This window comes from Dermacentor albipictus, chromosome 9 (genome assembly GCF_038994185.2).
Source record: "Dermacentor albipictus isolate Rhodes 1998 colony chromosome 9, USDA_Dalb.pri_finalv2, whole genome shotgun sequence".
In the NCBI taxonomy this organism is placed as follows: domain Eukaryota; kingdom Metazoa; phylum Arthropoda; class Arachnida; order Ixodida; family Ixodidae; genus Dermacentor; species Dermacentor albipictus.
Genome location: NC_091829.1, coordinates 80,605,253 through 80,627,761, shown reverse-complemented (window position 1 = coordinate 80,627,761; position 22,509 = coordinate 80,605,253). Strand labels below are relative to the sequence as shown.

The window sequence follows — 22,509 nt, the reverse complement described above, 5'->3', positions numbered from 1 at the left end:
CGGGGAGTGCGGGTCGTGGGACGACGACCTATGGAGATACCGCGTCGATGGCTCTTACACATCGACGGTGTCGGCTTTCCCTAGCAGGGGTCGAGCTCTACGGAGAGATTTAATAGGCGGCAGTCCTGTCTGGCAGTCAGGGGGCTTTATCTTGAAGGTTGGCTTTCTGTAAGGAGGGAAGTCCGTTCTTTAGGTGGCTGTCGCTCTTTCTCCTGCGGTCGGCTACGCACTTGCTTCAAAACGAACGGTATCCACCCTTTTAGCATACCCGGGGCATAGCGAGAGGAAATTATGTGCACCATGACACAAAATTCCCCCTTATCCACCACATTCCGGTGGCCGTGTGGAGACCGGGCCTCACCTGAACCCGGAACACGACTTGACGCACTAGCCGACCCCCACCTCCAACCCTCAGCCTCCTCCAAGCCCCCTCCAACCCCAAGTTACAGCTGCCCCACGGTAAGTTCACGACCGTTCGAGCCGCGGTGCCCGCATCGCAATATTTTTTTAAAGCCATGTAAGCACCGGGATTCGAACCACCGCCGACGGCATTCCCTTGGGATACCAAGCTAAGTATCCATACCACTCGGCCACCGCAACGGCACAGCAGCGTTGTGAATGAAGGCGACCAGTATCCTGAGGCAAGCAGCAGCTGGCGATAACAGCCGAGCAGGCCGGCTGTTCCGATAACAGACGAGAAGCTGAGCTTCTATCGTGACCTATAGGGATGCAGTGCGATAGGCTGGAAATGGAGGCAATGAAGAACGCGCTCAGAACATTGCGCAGTACACATTTTGTTCTTTTGTGGCACCATGCGGAGCCGCAATACCGCTGTCGTTACGCAAGGGGATCGAATGATCATAACTGACGTCATGGCTTGGTGGCGTGGGAGCATTGTGCGAGTGGGGCACGAGCTCGCAATCGCGCGAGGCCGCTGCGTTGCCTTTCCGGGACAGTTCGCGATAGGGTTGAGTGCGTCGCCTACCTGGACGCAGCGGGTTATACAACACTCACTCGAGCCTTTATACGCGATGTCTCACGACTTCAAGTGTACCAGAGATCTGGAAGAATCGCCAACACTACAATAATACACTCGAATGGAGACGTAACGAAATTCAAAAAAATTGGGTCCATTAGTTTTCCTTTCAGTAACGCAGAAAATATTGACCAATTTCGAATAGAATACAGACAACGCTTCAGTCAATCAAGAGAATAGGTTGCCTTCAAAAAGGGACAGGTGGGACAGGATGGGACAGGAAGGGAACAGGTTGCCTTCAGGTGCATACCTTTGAAGTCTACGGTTTCACAACTACCTTCGTACTCCACAAAATAAGCAGCAGCTACTTATCAAGAAGGGAGTCAGGCAAAGAAATATAATCGCTCCAATGCTATGCACTGTACAATTCGAAGTATTATTGAAGCTAATAAACTGGGAAGGTATAAAAGTGACGATCAACGGCGAATATCTGAGCAACTTCTGGTTTGCAGATGACATTGTTCTGTTTAGCAACACTATGCATACTTTACAACAAATGAGATGACGTGTCGAAGTGGCGTTAAAGATCGATATAAAAAACAGTTCAATAGCCTGGCAAGGCAACTAGAGTTCAGGAACACCAATCAACCTCTAGAGTCTTTGAAAGAGTACGTTTACCAAGGTCAATGACTCACAGGGGACCCTGACCATGTTAAGGACATTTGTAGACAAATGGGTACGAGGGCATAGCGCAGGCATTGCCAAGTCCTAACCGGAATATTACGACTATCACGGAAAAAAAGTGTATAATCAGTGCATGAGGCAGAAACCATGGTTAACAGGCTCGAGAACAAGTTCAGGACTGCGCAAAAGGCGATGGAACGAGAAATGTTAGGCGTAACTTTAAGACAGGAAAGACGGTGCGAATCAGAGAACAAGCGAGGATGGCCGATGTTATACCCACCAATAAGAGAATTGCTGAGCAGGCCATGTTATGGGATAGTACATCACCCGTATACCGTTAGAGAATGGGCACCAAAAGAAGCGCTGTCAAAGACGCCATTAGGCGGTGATGAAATTTGAAGCGCTGGTTGGAATCGGTTAGTGCAGGACAGCGGTAATATGAGATCGCAGGGAGAGGCTTTTGTCCTACAACGGACATGTTTCAACTAAACATGATCAGGCTAGGATCAAGTACACAGCTTGCCTTTTCACGAGAAAAATAAGAGGGCGAAGCGTGTATACCAAAGCACCAGAGAAATGTGCGTGACCAAACTGCGAAAGAGCACTAACCTGTACGCGTGGTTGTTCATTCCTGTACGGCCATTGCATAGCCAACGGAAAATGCCAATAGTACGTGTACCCTTGCCGGCTACAGAATCATGACGCGCGTCTGAACAGGAGTCGGAGTATTGAGTCATCCATCTATATTGAATGCACCCTACCTGTGGCGTCTTCGAGTGCCATTTTCGCAAGGTACCTTGGAGTCAGGTGCCACTAAGCTTCGTTGTACGGTCATGAGGCCGCCCGTCGCTGAAGTTTCGTAATACTTACTTTGGACATTTTGCTGTTCCGAGCATCCAACGACACTGGCAACCGTATTGGGGAGTATTTAATCCTCTAATGCCCAAACACAGTTGCACATCACAGAAAATTCACAAAATTTTTCCACCTTTATTTCGCGCCATGGGGGGTGCATTTGTACCAAACACACTATGTATGCGTGAAGATAATTAACACTCAAGGTAGTAACTGAAATCTTCAGCTATTCGATAACCACAATGGGCCTATTAATTGTCGCTACTTGTGTTTCACTTGCGATAATTCGAACTTTGCCCTCACAAAAAGTGCAGTATACAGAAAGTGCGTTAGGTACTACAGGGTTAAAAAGCTCCTTAACCACCTTGGGGGCTCTGTGAAAACACTTTACAGGATACAGGATTGAGTCAGCGTCTGTTATCGGGACTGAGTGACTGAACGATATCCCCGGTGTATTTTCTCTTCTTTCTTTAATCTTTCCGTCCCCGTTTCCCTTTCCCCAGTGTATGGTAGCCAACCGGGTTCAGTCCTGGTTAAGCTCCCTACCTTTCATTTATCATTTTCTCTCTCTCTCTCTATGCGGATAACAAACACTCTTGCGAATATCACAAGAATTTCGCACTGCTGCACGGCGGGTGGAACTCGCTAACGGAGTGCGAGATCAACTTTTCCTTAAACGTCCTTTTCAATAGAAACATTTTCACTGTTTTCGGGCTGCCTTATTTCGTCAAATAAAAGATTCCCATACACGGTCATTAGCGGAACATCAACAAGGGCGCTTGAATGAGCGCGGCTTTTCCTCCTGCTACTGTGTATATTTATCGAAGCAGGTTAATGAACAGGCTGCAGTAAGCGAAACACTTTATTTTAAACTTCAGAAAAATTACATACTTCCGGCAAACGCTCGTGCAGGAATGCAATGGGTGCAGGCCACACCGATTACGAGTGTTGTAGCCCTCGGGTCTCAATAACTTCTATTGCAGTGGACACTCAACTATCTTTCAACCAAGCGAAACTCGGACAGTCCGCTCCAGCCTGGGTGCCTCGGAAGATTTCGCTACACCAGCGTGACCAGCCGATTGTAACCACACCTAAATTGCGCATTTTACAATAGCTCAATACTGGCCCGCCATCTTTCGCCTACGAACGCAGTTAGTAATAAGAGTTGCGAAGAATGCCACTCGTTTATTTGTTTGCGCCGTCAGTAACATGCAAAGGATGCCGATTGGTGCTTCGGCGGCGGCAGCGTGGAAACTTCCTATAGATTTCTCCCTTCCTTTTTACCCTCCAGGCCCTCGTAACTCCGATGCGTAGCTGATGCTACTGCGCGCCGCGGGCAACTTGGAACACTTAAACGTGCCCAGTTAAACCCGGCCTGCCCTTATGCGCCAATGCTTCATACTTGATGAATAAATTTCCACGGTGAAACCAGCGCCAGAACACACAATGGCCAGGGGCTAATTAGAGCAAGTTAGCCTTAGGTTAGGCTACTTCAAGTTAGGTGAAGAACGAACGTACAGCGAACGACATGGACAGCACAAGTGCGTTCCTAAGCAGAAGGCAGTGGGGCAGTCGCGTCATGCTTAGAGGCACTTTCCTGAAACTTCGCCTAGTTTTCGGTTCCACCAGCTACGCATCCCAACTACGGCGTTCAACGAACATTCTCCTGCATGTCTTTCCTATGCCTTTACCAATTGGACTGCTAGGTAAGCCCCGGTCCTATAGGTGCTGGATTTCGATGATCTGTCCTCCCCTTGACCTACCTCCAGCTCTCCTTAGACTAACCAGGACCTGCCCCTGCCAATACTAAATTAGTTCGACTCACGGCACTCGACATGACAGTCGTCGTGCATGTCACCGGCGTTAGACGTCGTCATTGTCGTCTTATGGCCTTATATCCAGCGCTGTTTGCAGTCTTTGTGTGTGTGTGCGTGTGCGCGCGTGCGTGCGTGCGTGCGTGTGCGTGTGCGTGTGTGCGTGTGTGTGTGTGTGTGTGTGTGTGTGTGTGTGTGCGTGCGTGCGTGCGTGCGTAACCACGCATTCTCCATGAATGCGGGCAATGGTGCCAATAGCCAGGTCATCGTGACCACAAACGTGGGCACTCTGAGACAAATGCCAGATCTGACGTTTGAGCAGAACCACTCGGGCCTGGGTCAGCGGCTGTGCGGCGGATGACGCCTTAACTTGTTCCTGGCTGGTGAAGGGACTGTCGTTCGAAGTCCGTGGTGGAGAATTTCTCGCCATCATCGCCACTTGCGGTGAGCACGCTTCTCTGCAGCTGTCCAAAAAAAAGAAACATTTGAGAGAGCTGGCATGTCCTTCCGGGACAAATAAACGCTTGTCACATGTTTTAATCAGTTTTCGGGAAATCTCATAATGTTGGACATGCAGTCAAGGGTACGGAACGCGGGAAGACGAAATTTACCGACCCCGGTTCCTAGCACCGACCACTGCCCCATCTACAGCACACTTTATATAAACTAGGCAACTGGACGCCTTTTCTAAACCTTCGAACGCCATAAAATTCTCGCGCGACAGCACGTTCATGTTCGGCAACTAATGGGCTTCACAATGCACATGCTGTCCTTTTGTCTTTTATGTCCTTTTTGTCCTATCCAGCATGTCCTTTTTGTTCACATACGTACTGACTGTGCATAGGTAGCCTTACGACTTGAACTTTGGGCCTTATCAATCATAGTAAGCATTCAATCTGTCGATGCACCAGACTTGGTGTAATGCATTCCCTAAATATTAATGAAACTCTTGGTTAACATGCAAGGTTTGTCTGCTAGAAATTTTTAAATGTATGATTGCATACGTGCAGCATACCATTGTATACCGTGCAGTATTACAATTAGTACTAAATACACACTGCGTAGTTCAGTGACACTAGCAGCCATCACTATCTAGATAGGCACTAACAGTTTTTATAGTTTGAAATCAGCCTGGTGACCACATAAAAAAACGTCACGATCTGCCTCACCATCTTTTCTCTTCCTTAATCCAGTAGCCATCATATCGACGAGTCCTTTGGTGTATCATGGCAAGAGTGAGTGAGTGAGTGAGTGAGTGAGTGAGTGAGTGAGTGAGTGAGTGAGTGAGTGAGTGAGTGAGTGAGTGAGTGAGTGAGTGAGTGAGTGAGTGAGTGAGTGAGTGAGTGAGTGAGTGAGTGAGTGAGTGAATAAACTTTTATTTAGTCCAGCAAAGCGCAATAAAACGCGCACCTGGCTAATCCCACGACGGGACTGACAGATCTAGTCTGCCGGCCCAATCGCGGGCGCGCTGGACGGCCAGGATTTGATCCCCAAAGACGGGACTTCGCAGGAGGGCGTCCCACTCTTCCTTGGTGAACTTCGGGCCCAGCGACCCGCACTCCCAGAGCATATGAGGCAACGTAGCTACCTCACCACAGGCCACGCAAGAACAATTCGTATAAATCTCTGGATATATGCTATTAAGGGACGCCGGATTTGGGTACGAGTTCGTTTGCAGAAGTCTTAGTGTGACCGCCTGCGGCCTGCTTAACTTGGAGTGAGGCGGGAGCTTGGAGTGAGCTTTCAGTTCCTCTCGTCTTCAGAGGCAGATAAATTACCGGCGGGAACCAGTGTAGACATACGGTAATAGTTGTAGAGATTCTTCAATTACGGACAACGAAAGTCAATGCAGGAAAAGTACGGAAACAGCTCACGTCTCATGGCAAGAGACGTGAGCTGTTTCCGTACTTTTCCTGCATTGACTTTCGTTGTCCGTAATTGAAGAATCTCTACAACTATTACCGTATGTCTACACTGGTTCCCGCCGGTAATTTATCTGCCTCTGAAGACGAGAGGAACTGAAAGCTATTGGCGCACTAGGTCATATGTAGGCGTTGCAGAACCTTTGAATGAGTATGGTGGCCACTTCTAATCTTTCGGGGGCGATCTTGACGCCCACCTTCATCTTTCTAGTTTACTATTTTTCTTGCATTTGACTTTCACTAGGGTGTTGTGAATAGATATTTTAAAAACTGAATCAAATACTGATGGAATGGCGTCAGAAACGAAACGTATATGGAATAATTTTCGAACACTTCTCTAATGAGGAACTTCCATTGTCGCCATTCGGTCTTCACAGCCCAATATATTCCTACATTACTAGATTTCTGTGATTATGTTGCAGGTTTCGAAGTGAGGTTTATTCAAAGCACAAGTAAAGCAATATGATCACATAAGTAGTTTATACGCATGCGCGGGGCTCATTGCTGAGTGCGAATTAGAACAGTCTAGTCGAGAAAAAGATGGGATGCTGGAGTAGAGAGCTTGTCAAAGCAGTTCTTTTTATGTCTTGAATGCGAAAGCATTAATGTTTAATTGAACGTCCTTCGAGTTATAAACTGCTCGCGCACAAGCAAACGCCTTGAAAAGCTTGACGAATGCCTCCTAGACACCAAAGGACCTGTGCACTTCGATCCCTAAGGTCATCGTACATTTGGGGACTGATATTGAATCCAATGGGAACCCTCCCGAGAAAGGCGCAGTGATTTTGACGTCGTCGCGTAGTTCAAGGCTGGCTTGCCAATGAAAATTTCGGTCCAATTAGCATGACGCCACAAGCAGAGTGTAGTGAGCTTGGCGTCGTAGGTTCGAAGCTCACTACCGCCGACGTTATTCGTTTCGTTTATTCTACATTTTATAGATCATTTCTCTGTATCGATTACAGAGGCGAAGTTAGAACACCGAAGAGAGCTTGCGCGGACATAGCAATGCGGGCATAACAAAGGCTTCCGAGAGCGACGAAGACGTGGAGTCGCGGCGATGCCTTCTCCCCTCACGGAACACCAGACGCAGCGGCGTGGCAGCAGGTGTTCCCTTTCTCCCGCGCTGCTCCATCGAGTGGGGCACGTGACGTGGCGTTGCAACCAATGGGAAATTAGGAGCCGCTTAGCTGCTACGGACGCTGGATTTCTCGTTCAATGGGCCATTTGATGCTTTCGCATCAATAATAAAGTGAGAAAGATCGCTTTGCCCTAGAGCTTCTCATGTTGTAGCCATCAATTTCCGTTTGAGTTGCCAGTAACCTCCTGGTATGAAAGATCTTTTGAGTGCAGGTGTACATAAAAAAAGCATCTAACTTTTATTTACTTTTGGGGCCATAGGTGCTGCGTGAATAATTTGTGGAGTACTATTTCTGCGACGTTTTGTTCGGCGTTCGCGATGGGTAGCATGATTAGGCAAATAATTATCGATAAATTTATTGATAACACTCATACCTAGATGTTAGCTTCCTTTCTGACTTCGGCATCAACAAGCGCGGAGAGTAATTTCTGCGCAATCGGTAATACAAATACTAAAGCTGTCCATACGAAAAGGCCTAAAAACTTATTTAGCAGTTGGCTCCATTGCATGCTTACTCCATAGATATAAGCAAGCGAAGACGGAACAAACCATCACCTCCACCACAGAAAAAGAAATTATATGTGCAGTGCCTACATAAAGAGGCACGGAAATACCAGGAGAATTCTCAAAGTTAAGGCTGTGCAACCATAGAGGTCAGAAAAGGAAGGTTTACAAAGAGCAGGAATCCAATGTGTTCACCGGCGCCTAAATGGCACTACCACAAGGGAGTCCTGCCGGCTAAGCTGAATCCCAGTTTAGACCACTACTACTTCCTCTTCGACCACACAAAAGCATCAACATTCGTCGAACCTGTGAGGGTCTTTTCATCTCCATCGTTACCTTTCGTCAGCAGTGCGTGCCATCAGTGTGCCTGAACCTTTGAAAGTGCACATGAGCAGGACTTTCATGTCATTTGAGAAGCTTTGTTATCGCTGACATATATTCGTTACTTTTCTGTACTTGGTTATTTCTGTTACACTGTCCTTTTGTGCCCAAGAAATTCCACTCACTGCAGCTGATACCTGGAGTTTCTTGAAAGTAGCGTTTCTTGCCAGCGTTTCGGATCAGCATTGCCGACAAAGCCGGGCGCACGCATAATAATCTGGTTTTCACATTTGCACAACAGGTTGTATCAGAGCACAATCCTCTTTTCCTTACCTCCTGTAACCCTCTCCAGCTTTTCATGGAGGAGTGTTAAGATATGTAGCTATAAACTGGAAAAACAGTATCGTAGATGTCTATAAGTATGATTATTCTGAGCACTCCTTTATAATGTGCGAAAAGCTACTCACAAAACGAAATTACTGGGTAAAAATATTTTTAGCTTATGACCCCCGCTGCTCCGACATCAGTAACCCAGGGTTTTATAGAATACGTCGACCACGTACCGTTTCATCGGCTGTATGCAGAGTATTGCTTACAAAACTGAGCTTTCGTCACTTAGTACAAACTTCACACGGTCCTCATCTTCAATAACAGCGGAGAGAAATCTGCAAGCTTCGCCTCTCTTTATTGTTGGTACAGGAAACCTATTTGTTCTATTTCTCCATGAAAAACATTGTGTTTAAACTGTACTGTCCTCAAAAAAAAGACACACAGAGAGAGAGAAAGATCATCATTGGGAATGCGAACGTTCATGTCAAATATTTGTCATACACTTCATCAAAAATGCACTTAATGAATATGCACTGTACGTATTTTGTGCACTTGATGTAGCTCGTATTGATTTTTTTACGGAAGAATTCCTTTTCAATGAAGCTCTCACACCAAGGCCCCTGCGGTTCCTTTCAGATAGGCTGCATTGTTTTTAACAGAAAGGAATTTTCGAATTATAATTTGGTAAAACAGTAAATTGGTAATTACCTGTTCACTTGTCTACCTAAAGTGATATAAAGTTGGTAAATTGAAACCGACCAGCAGTGAATTGAAATATGCTTAGCACAAGAGTCAAGACAAGCTCACTTCATTTCACACGCAAGGTATCAGCGTGCAGATGCAAACATGAAGAAATCACACTCGCTGAGCGCCGACAGTCGCTGTCAAAACTCTGGCGTGAGCAAGCGAGGCAGCAGTAGCGAGCGAAGTGACCTTCGTGGCGTCTATCGCTTGAATGCAAACTGAGCGGCGAGAACACAGCACACATAAAGGTGTGAGCCATCGAAGCGCCGAGACTGTGGCCTCAACACAGACCGCTTTCAAGATATGGCGTGGAATACGCAGTACAACGCCCTCCCTTCCCTGCAATACCCCCCCCCCCCCCGGAACCTAGCACGCGACAAAAGACGGCGCGCTTCCTTCACACTTGCCTCCCTTGTGCGCATGAGATTGAGCCGCGATCGTCAGTTTCCCTCGCACGCTTTCCCTCGCACATACTGCACGGGGCGCACGGCGACGGTGTCATTACCATGTAACATTATACGGAATATCATGGCGACAGCAAAAATGCGACTGAAGTGTCCATATAATTGTTTACGCAATAAAAAGACATTTCGTGTTTCTTGAGCTAGCATAGAAACCTCAGCTGGTGAAATGTACTGTGTTCTATATCCGCATAATAAGCAAAATCTCATACGAGATCAGATAGGAGAAAATCCCTACGAAACTAATTTTAGAGACTTGTCGGTCAGACGAATCCTACTCGATGTGACGGTAATAAGAACTTCTTTATGGCCTATTTAAGCATCCCTGTACACTTCACTTTAAAAATATAGAACTGCCTGTTATCACGCATGCATATGCATCCGCCTGGATACGGTCTTTAAAACATTTTTCATTGTTACAATGTCCGGCTGCAGCAGGAGTGTACGGATGGTGCGTCTCCCAAGATAGTTAAACACGTTATTCTGAGTTAATCGCTGGGTTTACTTCCCCAAACTGCACACGCGGGTGTAGGAACTCCGCAATGGAGGACAACATATTGATCGTGAAACACCTGTTTTCTTGTGTCTTTATTGGTATTCTTTTATAACAAGCACGGACATTACAGTACTGGAGCGCTTTCGCACTTCGCCTCCGCAGAAATGCGGCCACAGCTGCCGGTAATCGAACCCAGGACCACGTGCACAGCAGCGCAGCGACGTAGCCACAGAACCATTTTTAACATGGACATATTGTCGATGCACTAGGTAAATGCTACGATTCGTTAGCGCTGAGCTCATTAGTGGTGTAAAAAATAGTTTATCAAAAATGTAGGGATGATGATGCGTAGGAAGTACAGGCTTTACATGTATACAGATATACAGAGGTTGCAACCATGCCTCACTTCAGTGTCCTTTGTGCTTTGACAATGCACCTTTGTACCACTGACGCTTTTTTTGCCCTATGGTCTGCTCCTAGAGGGCAAATGACAGATCCCCGACACCGGTTCCAAGGGCTCTCCGTGAAACACTGCAAACGACTGTAGTGCGCTGCGTAAATATTGATTGAAATATCGAGAATTGACGTTGCCTTGGAAAGCTGAAGGGGAGCATAGCGCACACGTGGTTGATCTAGGCTAACACCAATTTTCCGACGAGTCTTTGTAGTCACTTCTTTACCTACGAGATAGGAAACATTCCCTCAAAGCGCCTGGTTGCCCAGCATAATGCGCAATTAGTTTGATAAAAGCGCTTTCCGCAGTCAGGCCCGTGGAAATTAGAGGACGCAGGCGCCTCCCTTATCTCCAGCGGTCCAGCTGTCGCAGCATGCATGATGCGTGTTAGAGCCCCACCATCGCAAAGATTCGCGCTATAGGTGCGGATCAAAGCGGTTGCTTTAAAGTTGGAGGTCTAATGAACGAATTTTCTTAAGTACACTTGTCGATGAACTCGTTGTATGCTGCTCCGTATCCGAAGCAGATAATTATAACACTGGCAGCTATAGCACGTGTCGGCGTCTCATTTGGTGAAGCACAGAGTAGCCTTGAAGAGTGAGACCATCCAGATGATAATAGAATTGTTGAAATTACTAGAATTGATTTCTTAATCAGCCACGCCATTGCGTCCCTTGACTGAACGCTCAAGTATAAAAAATTATATAAAACGAACACTCACCCAAACAGCTATCTGAAGTGAGTGCTTCGTGAAGTGGGTCATTAAACACTCTAAACATGTCTATTTTATTTTTGGGCATCAGGAGCAACACAACAAAAAGAAAAAAAACTGATTCACGCGTCCATGTGCTCTCGCACACGCATGTTACGCAATGTGACCGATGCATACATTTATTTACCTTTTTCTGCGTGTATTTTAAATGTACCGTGCTCTATTCTTTGCCAGTCCACCGTCGTGTATATGTGCCTTAGTGCAGAAATCATCTTCATCGCCAACACGCAGCGATGATCTGAACATGACAGACGGCGTTGGCATGATATAGGTACGCGCTCCATTGTGGCTAGTCGTTATGAAAGTAAGCGTAGAAGGGTGAAAAATATTTGCTTTGTTCAAGGAATTGCATTCTTGCTTACGTATACATGTCGCAATGACTTACTCAAGTGCCATTTGTTTTACTTTTAAGTCATCTCACAATTAGGCGAGCAGCTTAGACACCTATAAGGGTAGTAAAGATGGCAGTGCTCACCTGCTTTTGGAATAATGCCTCCGAACTGCTGGGGGGCACCAACTCAGCCAGCAGCCACGGTGAGCTAACTCCGAGAACGTTCGCATTAAAAGCGTCGCTTTAGAACAGAAGTCATTTTTGATGCCCCCTGCTTCTCACTTAACTGCGAGAGCATTTGAAATCAATGCAGGTTTGCCCTCGCCCTTACTCAGGCGTTTACTGTTTGCTGTGGTGTGCGCCATCATCATGGCTCATCTCAATGCTCAGCCCCAGCACACGGGAAAGAAAAACAATAATCAAGAAAGTACTGCGGAGTTCAGCGCGATTCCATTGTCTCTGAGGTCATTTATTACGACGCAGCAGCAGGATCTCCACAGCCTTACCCGACCCTTTTCCTAAAGAACAACAATTTTAGGATTCAGACAACGTCCTCCTCGCATAATGCAGCGCTGCCTGGTGCGACTTCGAAATTCATGCATAATCGCCACCAGTCTCAGAGCCTGTTTCAAAAGCAACACCTTACGCTAATCATAAAGCGCGAGTGTTGTGCCATAGTGTCGCCGCTTCCGCAATTCGCATGCATATTGCTGAATCGAAATGAGTTCGAATTATGCTGTCAGTGTATATGCCAAATATGAAGGTGGTCAAGCGCTTATGTGGTTACCAAGGAGTACTTTTCTTATGTTCTTGTGTAACACATGCTGATTTCCACGTAGGTTATTATCATCTTTGAGTACACGCTACACACATATATATATATATATATATATATATATATATATATATATATATATATATATATATATATATACACACACACATAATGAGAAGACGTTTTGGCTTATAATATGACTAGTGAAAATCGGGCCCCTATGTTTCTTACTCCTATATATATATATATATATATATATATATATATATATATATATATATATATATATATATACACGGTAGTCTTAAGCAGAATGCCGCACTTTGTGCAGGCTTTGTGAACCGCACAATTTCGGTGGCAGGCAATGTTAATGTTTTCTTAACTCTTAAGGCAAGGAAGCTAATAATGACAGGGCCTGCTGACGACAACACGATAACGCAGACAACTTGGCAATGAAAATTGCCGACGCCTTCACGTCGGGCTAATGGAAAAGACCGATAGAGTTATGCAAGATACCTATGCAGTCTCGAGCTTTTAATGGCTGGCGCAAATAAAACAACATGGTGGGCATGGTGGTACGACAAGGAAAACAACGATGGGCTTACGCACGCTTTTCTTCATTGTGCAGTTCTTCAGTTCTTCGGTACCTGCACGGCAGTGCGGCTCGACTACGGCTTTCCAGCACCAGGGTCCGCCCATCGGCAACGCATCGACTCTTCTGGAAAGCGAGAACGACTTCGCCTACCTTTCGCCCGTCATTCTACCGACAGCCAGACAGCACACGCGCACATTCGTGCACGTGCACAATGTTCACGACTGCGCAGCTGCAACATCGTGTACAGCATTGGTGGCGAAGGATATAAAACCAGGCCCGGCTGCAACGCTTTTCAGTGGGCATGGTGGTACGACAAGGAAAACAACGATGGGCTTACGCACGCTTTTCTTCATTGTGCAGGTTAATAGGTTCCCAAAACTACCTCACGCTTCTTTTAAATCTGATGACCTGTTCCTTGTCGTGCTTCCATGTACAAAAGCCTTGGTTGATCCTTTTTATTCTTTGCTTTTGTTGTTATGTGGTGACGTTGAGAGCAATCCCGGTCCAAGTACAGGTTCGCAAAAAGCGCAATCTTCGAATGCTGTGGAAGAAATTTTGAAAACGCTTAAGGATCTAGACGAGCGATCTATAAGGATGGAAACCCTAGAGAAATCTATGGCTACTTCAATATGAGACCTAAAGGAAAAGCAGGAATCTGTTTGTCAGGTAATATCAGATATAAAATCCAGATTAGAAAAAGTTGAACAGCAAACTTTTGCAATTGAACAAAAGCAGACAGATCTCGACGACGTGCGGGATTCCATAGTCCGTGTCGAAAAGCACACGCGCACACTCCACTCAAGACTAAACGACGCCGAAGACTGCGCTCGCCGGAATAACTTGTTGTTCTACGATGTGCCTGACTCCGCTGATGAAACCTATTCCAAGTCGGAAGAAAAAATACTGAAAATTTTCGCCGACACTTTAAAAATTGATATTTCAAGTAACAACATAGCCAGAGCGCACAGAATCGGGCGATTTGCCACAGGGAAAGCACGACCACTAATAGTAAAATTTGAAACATACAAATGTAAGGACTTAGTCCTTTCCAAGCGCCAACTTCTAAAGGATGAAAAAAAAATATCCGTAAGCGAAGATTACTGCCCAGCAACAAGACACTGCCGCAAAAAGTTGATCGAATTTGGAAAAAACACAAAAAAGTCATTCAAGTTGCATTACAATAAATTGATTATCGGTGGAAAAACGTATGTTTACAATGAAGCTCATAATACTGTTACTGAAATGGAAGCTCTCAATAGCACACAGAATGACCTCAGCCCTCGTACTCTTCGCTCTGGACGCGAATTCCCATTAAAAGAAATATAGGGGAACGAACGGGGAGGTGGTTCTCAGCACCGAGCACCGAGCAAGAGCTCGGTGCTTTTCTCGAACATGCGTAGCCTTCTGCCGAAGAGGGACGAACTGTGTGCCATTGTTGATGACTGTGACGCTGACATCATTGCGTTAACTGAAACCTGGCTGTCATCTAGGGTAGCCAACTCTAAGTTGTTTTTTTGCGGAAATAAATACGCAGTTTTTCGGAGCGATCGCACTGGTAAAGTAGGCGGTGGTGTGCTTTTTGCAATCAGTGACCGATTTGAGGGCTTTTGTGTGCCGGTTGTTTCAGTTTTAAAAATCATCTGGTGCTGCCTTACAATAAAATTTAAAAAGCTACTAATAGGGGTTTGTTACCGATCACCCTCAAGTCCTTTGTCCTTTTGCAATGACATGTATGACAACTTGAACCCGATAACAATACGATATCCTGGAGTGCCAATATATCTAATGGGCGATTTTAATTTTCCAAACATCGTATGGTCACCCATCAGTCTGTTTTCTGAGCCCTCATCTACTGAATGTAATGAGTTCATTACACTTTGTTCTGACTTCGGTTTTTCACAAATGGTCACCTCACCAACGCGAATAACTCGGCACTCAACCTCACTACTTGATCTGGTGCTCACCACTTCTCCCGACAACGTCTCATCGGTAACTCACTTACCTGGTCTGAGTGATCATGACATTTTGCACTTCACGCTTACATTCCCCCAGCAGTATCAATGCAAACAACTAAAGACAATTAGAAACTTCAAAAGAGCCAATTTTTCTGCCATAAACTCAAGCCTATGTTCATTTCTTGGCGACTTCTTACCCCAGTTTTTTGAACGATCAGTTGAAAGAAATTGGCGTATGTTCAAGACTAAAATTTTAGAATTAATCCATCAGCATGTTCCACTCCAGCGCGTTTATTCTCATAATCAAGCCCCCTGGTATAACAGATTTCTTAATATGCTCTCAAATAGGAAGAGACGCCTATCTCGCATGCTAAACGGACGAAAAAGCCTGCACATTGGCTTGCATATAAAAACGCTGCCTCCAACTACTTAATTACTGCTAAAAATACTAAGCACACATTTTTTAGCCAAACCCTGCCATTATTACTAAAAACCAATCCAAAGCGCTTTTGGAGCCTAGTAAAATGCAAACGTGGAAGTAAGATTGCGTTAACACAGTCTGGTAGTCAGGTTCCCAGCTATCTTTGTGCAGACGTCTTCAACAGCGCGTTTGTGCAATCATTTTCCTCTCCCGCACCTAACAACGAATGTCCCGCCCTACAGGGCTGTAACTTTCCTCCTATGGACCCTATTATATTTGATGCAACAGGAATTAGAAAAATAATCGAAAATTTGAAAATTACTTCTTCCTGCGGTGTCGATGAAATCACCACCAAATTCTTAATTACCACAGTTGAATATTCATCTATCATATTGCAATATCTATTCTCGCAATCATATAACTCTGGCATGCTTCCGCTAGATTGGAAAACAGGAAAAATCATTCCCATACACAAATCAGGTGACACTCACAATCCCTTTAATTATAGACCAATTTCTCTTACCTCAGTACCTTGGAAAATTATGGAACATGTAATCTACACGCATCTCATTAACTTCCTTGACGATAATTATTTCTTTACTCCTCACCAGCACGGGTTTATAAAAAACTTCTCTTGCAAAACACAGTTTCTCACATTTACAAACGATTTGCACTCTAGCCTTGACGCAGGCTTCACGACGGACTGGATTTTTTTTGGTATTCGCTAAGGCATTTGACAAGGTGTGTCATGCTCTACTCTTACACAAACTAAGCATTTTAAACATTGACCCTACAATACTTAAGTGGATCTGTAGCTTTCTTACATCACGCGTTCAGTTTGTTTCTGCTAATGAATGTACTTCCTCTCTAGCCCCTGTCGGCTCAGGCGTCCCTCAAGGATCTGTCCTGGGCCCACTTTTGTTTCTTATATACATTAATGACTTACCTATTAATATTTCATCAAAAATATGTTTAATTGCAGACGATTGTGTGATATACCGCAAAATTTCCAATAACTGCGATGTAACAGCCCTACAAACCGACTTAAATAAAATGAAATAACTGATTGGTGCAGCACGTGGAAAATGCAACTTAACATTAAGAAGTGCAAAACTATGAGGGTTTCTCGCACTAAGTCTAGTTCTCCAAATTATTCTCTCACTAATAAACCACTTGAATGTGTCCCCTCGTATTGTTATTTAGGAGTGACCATAACTAACAATTTGTCTTGGAAATCGCATATTGATATCATAGTGTCCGAAGCTAACCGCACTTTAGGGTACCTACGCGGAAATTTTTCTCGTGCGACATCATCATTAAAACAATTACTATATACCACTTACGTTCGCTCGCAACTTGAGTATGCTTCATCAATATGGGATCCCTGGCATTCAACACTAATACATACGCTGGAAGCTATACAAAACCGTTCAGCCTGTTTCATTCTAAATAACTTCAATCGGACAGCAAGCGTAACACACATGAAATGTTTATTAAACCTTCCTCTCTTATCCGACCGCCGAAAACACTCACGCATTTCTCTTTTTCACAAAATCTCTTATCATAACATATCATGAGGTGCTGCGGTGGCGTAGAGGTAGAACACCCGCCTCGCGTGCAAGAGGTCCGTGGTTCGAATCCCGGTGCCGACAATTTTCCACCGGATTAAAAAAAAATCCGCGTGTTGATAAAATTGCACAAACAGGCCTGGAGTGTGGCCTGATCCCGGTGACCAGAACCGGTAACGCACTCCCTCACCAGAGCAGGATTGGCCACCCTGGTGCAGTATTTGGCCACAACCTCCTATGAATACAACAATCAAACACCGGTCCTCAGTCCAAAGCAGCTGCAAAGCAACTGACCACGGCGGCGGTCAGACCTGCGACGCAGCAGAGGGTGATAAGAATCACTGGCTCCGGACAGGCCGCCATTGGAATATGAACCTGGCAACGTTTAACGCTAGAACGTTATCTAGTGAGGCGAGTCTAGCAGTGCTATTGGAGGAATTAGAGGGCAGTAAATGGGATATAATAGGGCTCAGTGAAGTTATGAGGCCAAAAGAAGCATATACAGTGCTAAATAGGGGGCACGTCCTGTGCTACCGGGGCTTAGCGGAGAGAAGAGAACTGGGAATCGGATTCCTGGTTAATAAGAATATAGCTGGTAACATACAGGAATTCTATAGCATTAACCAGAGGGTGGCAGGTCTTGTTGTGAAGCTTAATAAGAGGTACAAAATGAAGATTGTACAGGTCTACGCCCCTACATCGAATCATGATGACCAGGAAGTCGAAAGCTTCTATGAAGACGTGCAATCGGCTATGGGTAGAGTGAACACTAAATACACTATACTAACGGGCGACTTTAATGCCAAGTTAGGCAAGAAGCAGGCTGGAGACAAGGCAGTGGGCGAATATGGCATAGGCACTAGGAATAGGAGGGGACAGTGATTAGTAGCGTTTGCGGAACAGAAAAATATGAGGATAATGAATACCTTCTTCCGCAAGCGGGATAGCCGAAAGTGGACTTGGAGGAGCCCGAACGGCGAGACTAGAAATGAAATAGACTTCATACTCTGCGCTAACCCTGGCATCATACAAGATGTGGACGTGCTCGGCAAAATGCGCTGCAGTGACCACAGGATGGTAAGAACTCGAATTAGCCTAGACCTGAGGAGGGAACGGAAGAAACTAGTGCATAAGAAGCCGATTAATGAGTTAGCGGTAAGAGGGAAAATAGAGGAACTCCAGATCAAGCTACACAACAGGTATTCAGCTTTAACTCAGGAAGAGGACCTTAGTGTTGAAGCAATGAGCGACAATCTTGTGGGCATCAATAAGGAGTGTGCAATGGAAGTCGGTGGTAACTCCGTTAGGCAGGATACCAGCAAACTATCGCAGGAGACGAAAGATCTGATCAAGAAACGCCAATATATGAAAGCATCTAACCCTACAGCTAGAATAGAACTGGCAGAACTTTCGAAGTTAATCAACAAGCGTAAGAGAGCTGACATAAGGAAGTATAATATGTATAGAATTGAACATGCTCTCAGGAACGGAGGAAGCCTAAAATCAGTGAAGAAGAAACTTGGAATTGGCAAGAATCAGATGTACGCGTTAAGAGACAAAGCCGGCAATATCATTACTAATATGGATGAGATAGTTCAAGTCGCTGAGGAGTTCTATAGAGATTTATACAGTACCAGTGGCACCCACGACAATAATGGAAGAGAAAATAGTCTAGAGGAATTCGAAATCCCGAAGGTAACGCCGGAAGAAGTAAAGAAAGCCTTAGGAGATATGCAAAGGGGGAAGGCAGCTGGGGTGGATCAGGTAACAGCAGATTTGTTGAAGGATGGTGGACAGATTGTTCTAGAGAAACTTGCCACCCTGTACACGCAATGCCTCATGACATCGAGCGTAATCTTGGAAACTTGGAAGAACGCTAACCTAATCCTAATCCATAAGAAAGGGGACGCCAAAGACTTGAAAAATCATAGACCGATCAGCTTACTGTCCGTTGCCTAGAAAGTATTTACTAAGGTAATTGCAAATAGAATCAGGAACACCTTTGACTTCTGTCAAGCAAAGGACCAGGCAGGATTCCGTAAAGGCTACTCAACAGTAGACCATATTCACACTATCAATCAAGTGATAGAGAAATGTGCAGAATATAACCAACCCTTATATATAGCTTTCATTGATTATGAGAAAGCTTTTGATTCAGTCGAAACCTTACCAGTCATGGAGGCATTACGGAATCAGGGTGTAGATGAGCCATATGTAAAAATACTGGAAGATATCTACAGCGGCTCCGCAGCCACCGTAGTCATCCATAAAGGAAGCAACAAAATCACAATAAAGAAAGGCGTCAGGCAGGCAGATGCGATATCTCCAATGCTATTCACAGCGTGTTTACAGGAGGTATTCAGAGACCTGGATTAGGAAGAATTGGGGATAAAAGTTAATGGAGAATACCTTAGTAACTTGCGATTCGCTGATGATATTGCCTTGCTTAGTAACTCAGGGGACCAATTGCAATGCATGCTCACTGACCTGGAGAGGCAAAGCAGAAGAGTGGGTCTAAAAGTTAATCTGCAGGAAACTAAAGTAATGCGTAACAGTCTCGGGAAAGAACAGCAATTTACAATAGGCAGTGAGGCACTGCAAGTCGTAAGGGAATACATCTACTTAGGGCAGGTAGTGACGACGGATCCGGATCATGAGACGGAAATAATCAGAAGAATAAGAATGGGCTGGGGTGCGTTTGGCAGACATTCCCAAATCATGAACAGCAGGTCGCCATTATCCCTCAAGAGAAAGGTATATAATAGCTGTGTCTTACCAGTACTCACCTACGGGGCAGAAACCTGGAGGCTTACGAAAAGGGTTCCACTCAAATTGAGGACGACACAACGAGCTATGGAAAGAAGAATGATAGGTGTAACGTTAAGGGTTAAGAAAAGAGCAGACTGGGTGAGGGAACAAACGCGAGTTAATGACATCTTAGTTGAAATCAAGGAAAAGAAATGGGCATGGGCAGGACATGCAATGAGGAGGGAAGATAACCGATGGTCGTTCAGGGCTACGAACTGCATTCCCAGGGAATGGAAGCGTAGCAGGGGGCGGCAGAAAGTTAGGTGGGCAGATGAGATTAGGAAGTTTGCAGGCACGGCATGGCCACCATTAGTACATGACCGGGGTTGTTGGAGAAGCATGGGAGAGGCCTTTGCCCTGCAGTGGGCGCAACCAGGCTGATGATGATGATGATGATTATGATGATGATGATGATGATCATAACACCTTTTTACACACTCTTTGGATGAGGCCAGAACCTTTCTTTTCTTCTCGCCGTGATCATAATCAGAAGGTTAGCATATCTCATTTCAATACTATCATGGGCGCAAATTTATTCTTACCAATGACTAGCAAAGACAGGAACAGCTTATCCCCTTCATTAACATGTATAATTAATCCACTTATGTTTAGAAACGCACTTGAAAACGAACTTTTGTAATATACTTACCATTTGTCTTGCCCATGTGTATGTACCTTTCTCTATTGCAGCGTTTTCATCAGTTTTCATCAGCATCATGATCAAAAAGTTAACAATGCATTTGTAAATCGACTGTACATATTATGTTTTTTTTTTTAATCTCTTTACCATTGTGTACATCACATTTGTATTTGTATCTTTTGTACCTCTGTTTATTATCATCGGATGTCAACTCAAAATTTGGAATTATACTGCTGTTATAATTATCTTTTTTGTTTGAGTTACTTTTACCGATGTTTACTTTGTATTCTCTTAGCCCCTCCCCTCTATAATGTACTATGTACCTTGAGGGTAAAATAAATGAAATGAAATGAACATATTACCAACTCCCGCCACTGTGGATGGAAATACAACAGCGCCGACATAAAGCTAAGCGTTGGCTGCGTTAGCCATTCAGTTACCGCAACACACTCGCATTCATTAGTTCGCGAGCAGTGCGTCACATACGCCATGCTTGCTCGGAGAATAGATGCGTCAATATGAAGGCCACAACAAGCGATGCGTTCAGGCACTATACTTGAGCACGCGATGTAGCAGGTATTTGTGGAGCAAGCATTACTGTAAAATCAAGTGTTATCGACAACAAAAACGCTCAACATGCAGAAGAGGAGCAGCGTGTCAAAATAAAACGATTAGCAATAATACCAATAGCATTTGACGATGATGTTCAATAACAAGCGAAGCTTAAATGTGTGCCCCGAGCAACTATTCCCTCCTTGCTCGCTTCCTCAACCCTTTATAAGTGCGTTTCACAACAAAGGGCAAGAACCTTGCGAGCTACTTTCTCATTCATGGAAACCCCACAAGCCATTTATCAGAGCTACGTGGAGAAAGCAATTGCAAAGAACCCAGTGCCCCGCCATGCATCAGCGTTACCGTATCGGGCAGCACAGGGGCAACACTCTTGATGCCAACCGCCAAGCATACCCAAACCAATTTGTCAGGAATTAGGGAAAATATATCGCCCAGAAAGTTCAAAACTACTCCTGGGTGTACGCAAAAACAACAGATGTGTTTCGCAGGAGAAGCCATATCCTATAGGAGAAGCCCACCTGCGCTGAGCGTTTTGCTGCGGCGATAACGATATCCAAGGTGTTATCTCCTAATCCCGCCTTGCGGAAGCTCGCCACCCCCCCTCCCGATAAGTGCAATTCAGTCACTACAGAGAGTACATATTCGCGAGTTCCCGTACTTCTAGAAAACCGGCTCTCCGAAATATTTACTGTAAAATTCTTGTTTTCACGCGATGGCATTAGGGTCCCCGTGTCGCGGAAAATCCAGTGTCGGCGTCCCGCGTCGACCACCTTTGAGTGAGCAAATCATTCCGAAGCACGCATGCTCAGCCACGCAGGCTCTCCATGTAGAGCAAGGACGTTACTGAACTAATTGAACTTCTAAATGTCAAATGTACCCCAAAAAAGCAACCAAAATAGTTACAATAACGTTGGTGGTCAGAGAATGTGTTACGAACTTGTGCCCTTAAAATTCAGTACACGCGCAACGAACTGCGTCATACTACCAAGCTGCTTTTCGCTAACTGCGTCACAATGCCGGGCGCGGCCACTGTACTTCATAGGCACCATCGAAATTAGTATCGAAGTATCGAAATTAGTAACAGTTATGTTGGGGGTCAAGTCAAGTCAAGTGATGTTTATTTCCAACACCGAGTCGGAAGTTCTTGGGCGAAAAGATGTCGCAGACATCTTGAGAGAGCCCAAGGTCCCATTACATAGCAACAGGCATATCCTAAACATAATCACCTGAAACGCTGTACAAAAATTAGGCATGAAATATAATTCACGCAACGCAACACTTTTAGTGCACAAAATTATTGCATATAACACAGATGTCACAAGGTCTTTGGAAACACTTGTGCAAAGGCAACAAAAATAATTTTATACATCAA

General features: G+C 45.0%; 1 long non-coding RNA gene across 1 annotated transcript in view; it reads right to left on the bottom strand.

Annotated features, from left to right (window-relative positions):
- Positions 1-3,359: 3,359 nt before the first annotated feature.
- Positions 3,360-22,509, bottom strand: part of LOC135919015 (uncharacterized) — a 54,094-nt gene continuing 34,944 nt past the window's right edge. The window contains exon 3 of the long non-coding RNA XR_010569857.1: positions 3,360-4,793. This is a non-coding gene — a long non-coding RNA (uncharacterized lncRNA). The remainder of the gene's footprint in view (positions 4,794-22,509) is intronic.